The following is a 6,201-nucleotide window of genomic DNA, read 5'->3' on the forward strand; positions in this document are numbered from 1 at the left end:
TAAATATTTCTAATAATATCTGTCTTTTTCTTTCAAAAAATAATTTATGCACTCAATAAATCTACTCGACAATGTCTCAAAGTGCAAGAAGTTTCTGAGACAAAAGATAATATAAAAGGAAATTATGTTCTGTTACCAAAAAAGGAACTGATTATGTGATCCTCAAATGAATAAGACATAAGACTGTATCATAAAGATACAGAATTAAGATTCTGTCTAGAGTGACTGTAAAAAATTACAAAACACCATAGTACATATGGTAGTTTATCTTTAATAAGAAGTCCAGAAAATAGCTAATTACTTTGTTGGGAACCCCCTTACAAGATTTACAGGAGGAAAATTTTAATTATTTAGTCTCATGCTATTATGCTATTTGATGACACATCATTATCAAATAGACACTTTGTTTTCATCAGAAATCATCCATCATTGTCAAACCCAAGCTTTGATCAATACATTTATACTTTATTACTTAGATGTTAATTTACATTATTTCTCAATTTTCCCTGAGTAATCATTTAAAAGCCTGGCCAAAAACCACGAAGGATTATTTTTAAACTATCTGAACAGCAACCATAATTTAGAACAAGTGAGTTGCAGCAGCAATTCTTGCCTCTAGAAACTAGGCTCCAAAATGACCCCATATGTCATCGAATGAATTGCATAAAGATATGAGCTCAAAATAAGTTGCTCTTAACCTTGAATGTGTGAACAAGTTTGCATATCCATAATTGTCAATATGGCACCCTTCAGGATACACTGGTTTCTCTGGGCACAGAGCCAATCAGTCTTACGTTCAGTTATATGTGAGCCAGCTCGACTTCTGACAGGTGCATTGTGGTGGTGAACTGCCCTCATCTACACTCTTTAACTCTCCAGTGACTTTTTGTTCTTTGATGCTTCCTAGGGAACAGGTCATGATAGAGATGAGTAAAGCATAACGTGTACCTTACAGTGATGAGGGCACCAGTAATGTCCAAAGATAATATTCAAAAAAACAATATGACAATTCTGCAGGCCTCTTGTACATGCTCACTCATTGGAAAAGCCATTCCCTGATTATCTCTTTAAACAGATGTAACTAGGTAGTTAACCTAAAATACCCAACGACCTTAGAGTATAGTAACGGATATGGACTTCATGCTAGATCAAGGCTGTCATGTAGATGCATCCATTCCTAAAAATTTCCTTTAAATTTTAAGACCTTCAGAAAAGTAATTAGATAAGCTCCTTTCAAAATTAAGTATTATTGTCAAAAGCCCTATACCTATTGAACATCTAAATTCAACAGGTTTATTTAAAGTTGTTCCAGGAAAAGTGCCCTGATATGTATTTTGTCTAATGGGAGGATTCCTTTTCAACTCTAGATATAATGAAAATGAATGTTCCCTTTAAGAAAATTACAATATTAAAATGTTAGCGATACATTCTCTTGATGATGTTATAGAGGAACATACACTCCTATACTGCTGGTAGAAATACACAGTTGCACAACATATATAAAAAGGAATTTGGTAATATCTAAAAATATAGTTACTGATTTATCTCTTTATACAGAAATCCCTTCTTTAGGAATCTCTTCCAAAGATACCCTAGAAATACTAAAATGTGACATGCACAAGGTGATTTACTGTTGTCCTATTTGTCAAAACAAAAAAAGAAAAATGGAAGTAATCAAAATGTCCATTTATAAGGGACTTGTTGAATAAACTATGATACATCCATGGAAGGGAGTACTATATATCTCTTAAAAAATGAGGAAAATCTTTATAGATGATTATAGATTAATCTCTAAAAATCTTTTCATCTTTTTTGTAAAATGAAGTGATCACTATACTACCTTTTATTTATGAATGGGGTAAAAGGTATATATAAAAGAAGTTAGATATATATGCATCTATACATATATATATATATACACACAACAGATGCTTATATTTTAAAAATGTAAGTAGAAACAAAAAACTAATGAAAATTATCACATACAGCATGGAAGAAGAGAGACATAAGGAGGAAGAAATTTAATGTATACTTCTCCGAATATATCTTGTTTTACAGATTGGAATTTAGAGCCTTCTAACTATTTTGCATACTTATAAAATAAAATATAAATTAATAACCCCTTTAAGTGGAAAGCAAAATAAAACTGAACTAAATTATGTATCAATTTGATGGCTTAACCATGCAATATTTTTTTTAATGACCTTATAACAGTAATCTTAAGGTCATCCTTGCTGGGATATATCAGAATTAAAAAGAACTGAAAAGAAATCTCAAACAGTATTTAGTGACCATGTTCATAGTAAAAATATTGGCATTATTACTTTGAAGATTTGCATGTAGACAGATATGTTAGATAAATACATTGATGATAAGTAGAAAATAAGTAACTGTATTAATATCTTTGGAAAATACAATTTTGAGAACAAAGATAAAAAAATTTAAAGATAAAGAATTTTAGTAAAAACTTCATATTTTCAGATTTTAATTGCAACCAGAATATAAACTCTTGGGGTGTTTATTTTCTCTCTTAAAATATGTATTTTCTGGCTGTTAAGCTGAAAAGGCCTAGAAGCAATGGCCAAACTGGCCAAACCAGATATAAAGAACCAAGACTGTGGTATCTAAATAGCACTACATAGTAAAGTAAGCCAAGACCTCTTGCAGAAATGGTAGATTCTGCTCTGTGATAAGAACTATATAATGTAAGCCTGGAACTATTTCTCATACCAAAAAGCAGCACAAAGAAACTATTTGAGTCCTGTTGGAAGGTCATGGGTGTCAAATAAAGTGTTTCTACCAGTTGAAGACAGCTTGATTTAAACATCAAGAACTATAATGAATGCAATGAACTCTTCAAACATGTTAAATATCCATGAGTTCATAATAATTTTAAAAATTTCATTCATCACTCCTCTCGAGGTTGCTAGGGCATTAAGTCATTGTTCTGGAAACTTATAAATACATAACAGAAAAGAATCAAGCATTTACTCTTCCTTTCGTGTACCAGTGTATTTAAGGGTAATCAAATAGTTGATGAGTACATTTTTTTATGGAAGAATCACACCTAATATATCCAGAAAAAAATGGTAACATTGAAACAACACAACTTTGCATCCCTTAATGAAGTAATGGGTCTTGCCAATGATGTTAAAAGGCTGCTAAAACATTAAATCAAAAATTGATGAAGAATTTTATAGCAGAGAGATCAAAAAATGAGAGTTGACCATATACTCTGAACCTCATAAGACATTCTTGACCAAAAAAAAAAACAAACTAAAATTGAATCTAATCAAACCCTTTGATCTAATCAATTTATGTAAAATATACAGAATACAGAATTATGTTAAATGATACCATAGTGATACAGATAATTAAACCCAAAATGTGGAAAATTATTTAAGGCAAAAGAAATAAGAAATAAAAGGCAAGACAAAAAATGAAGACATTTTATGGATTAAAAGAGACCAGGAGATATACAAAGTAAATAAAAGAGGAAGTTCTTTTTGATGCTGATATGAAAGAACCAATTATCAAAAAAGACATTTATGAGACAAATGGAGACATAATCATGAAGGGATATTAGATGATATTAGGAAGTATTTTCCTTTTTTAGGTATAATAATGGATTCAGGTTATGTAATTTTATGTAATTTTTTTAAAAGTATTTCTTAGGCATGCTTTTTTAAGGGTAAACTTTTATTCTGTCTGTGTATACTTTAAAACAATCTCCACTTTAGTGGGTGAGGGAAAGCTGGGTGACATACCACACCTTCCCATTTCCACACCCACTGAATGTGGATGAAGGGAGTCAGGAGACTCAGACACTTCATCAAACTAATGAATAAAGTGCTTAAGTTGAAAAAGCTGACATTATTGAGCATCAAAGAATGTAATCAGTTTATTTTTATTATGTTATTTTTCTGATATTCAACTAATCTATGATCATTGGAGAGAAGCAAAGGTTTTTCTGGAAATTCATTGACGGTGGATTGTTTACATAAAGTCTGGGATTTGACCAAGTACACAAGCCAAGATTATGAACTTTCTTAGACTTAGTAATAAGGCCAAGAAGTATGAAAAAATAGAACTCATACAGCACAGGATGAGGTGATATGCAAAACTCATGAACTCAAATAAAACAAAATAAAATTGGGTCATAAGAACATTGCCTTACAGTGGCTATAGGTCTTCCCCTGTTTTTTAGTAAAGAAAACATGGGCTGTGAAATCAGTTTCCATTTCACTCTATATATTCTTTATATTTTTATACAGTTCACATTTTATTACACATGCTATGCAATGCACTTATTTATTAGTTCTGTCATTGTGAACAAATTGTATTTTCTTAAAAATTTCTCAAAGAACACCAAACTAGTGCTATGTAAACTGCATCTGTGCAAATGTGCTCTCCAATTTCTGGTAGGAGAGGCTGCAACATGAGGAGCTAGATATCTTAAACATTCTTACATGAAGACAGCAGTGACACTACATTTCAGAGTACAGTGCTAGCCAACAAATTTGCTCTCATTTAACCACGAAGTACTCAGATTCTTTCAAAAGTATACACTTACACTTCAGAAAAATGTTTAATGGTTTGGATTTATTTTCTGAACAAAATCTAACACTGTTAGAGGTTAATTTTGAGCCAGGATTTATTTTTTTTAATTTAATTACCCCCAAGTATTGTCACAACTTACAAATATGCTAGTGACTAAAAGATTAAACTCACATTCTTACCTCTAACCTCTGATAGTCACAAACACTAAGACTTTACAAGAGGTAATTTCAAAGTTAAAAAGACATTTCCCCATGCTAAATTAGGAATAAGCTCTGGAAAGAATTAAATTAATTCTACAGAGAAAAGGGGAGGATTTTATTATTTGTGCTAAATTTTGCCTTTAGAAAAAATAAAATAGGTAAATTAATAAATGAGCTTGTATTACTTAGCCATAAGAAAGAATGAAATAATGCCATTTGCAGCAACATGGATGCAACTAGAGATTATCATACTAAGTGAAGTCAGAAAGAAAAAGACAAATACCATATGATATCACATATATGTGGAAGCTAAAATATGACACAAATGAACCTCTCTATAAAACAGAAAAAGAATCATTTACATAGAGAACAGACTGATGGTTGCTAAGGAGGAGGGGGTTGGGGGAAGGATGGAATGGGAGGTTGGGGTTAGCAGATGTAAGCTTTTATATATATAATGTATAAGTAAAGGTCCTACTATATGGCACAGAGAATGATGTTGAATATCCTATGATAAACCATAATGGAAAAAATATTATAAAAAGAATGTATGTATGTATAACTGAATCACTTAGCTGTACAGCAGTAATTAACACAACATTGTAAATCAATTATACTTCAATATAAATATATACATACATACATACATACATGAGTTTGGATTCAAGTTGCCTAGCCACACAATACATTGTTTGGTTACAGATATTAATTTTCTTTTTGATAATTTGTGGAAACATTTAAAAAATACCAAAAAGACCATGAACCAGAAAAATAATTTAAAGAAATCAATTTAAGAATTCTTAAAAATGTATAGATACTATTATAAATAACAAATGCTTAAAATAATAATAAATTGCCAGGCAAAATTTTGTGAAAATGTTCAAAATCTGTCAAAACTCTTAAACATCCATATGTATTGTAACAAATTTTAAAAATAGTTTATAGAGATAAATTTTGGGTCAGTGTGTAAATTCAGTATATTGGGAAATGAGCCATTTAGAGAACTTATAACTTATTATACTGATTTTTAAAGACATTTTTTTAGAGCAGTTTTAAGTTCACAGCAAAATTGAAAGGTATGTAGAGATTTCCCATAAACCCCCTCTTCCCACACATGCAGTTTCCTCCATTATACACATCCTCACCACAATGGTACGTTTGTTAAAATTGATGAACCTACATTGACACATCACAGCCACCCAAACTCCACAGTTTACAGTGGAGTTCACTTTTGGTGTTATACACTGCATGGATTTGGACAAGTGTATAATGACAAGTACCCACCATTATACTATCATGCAGAGTAGTTTTACCACCCTAACCATTTATACTGATTTTTAATTAATTTGCTGAATTTTATTTTCATTCATATTGACCTAGCACCCTGGCACATTCCCTGACAAGAAGAAACTATTTCAACAGGGTCTCCTCTGATTTCCTC

This window comes from Lipotes vexillifer, unplaced genomic scaffold (assembly GCF_000442215.2).
Source record: "Lipotes vexillifer unplaced genomic scaffold, Lipotes_vexillifer_v1.1 scaffold973, whole genome shotgun sequence".
Classification (NCBI taxonomy): Eukaryota; Metazoa; Chordata; class Mammalia; order Artiodactyla; family Lipotidae; genus Lipotes; species Lipotes vexillifer.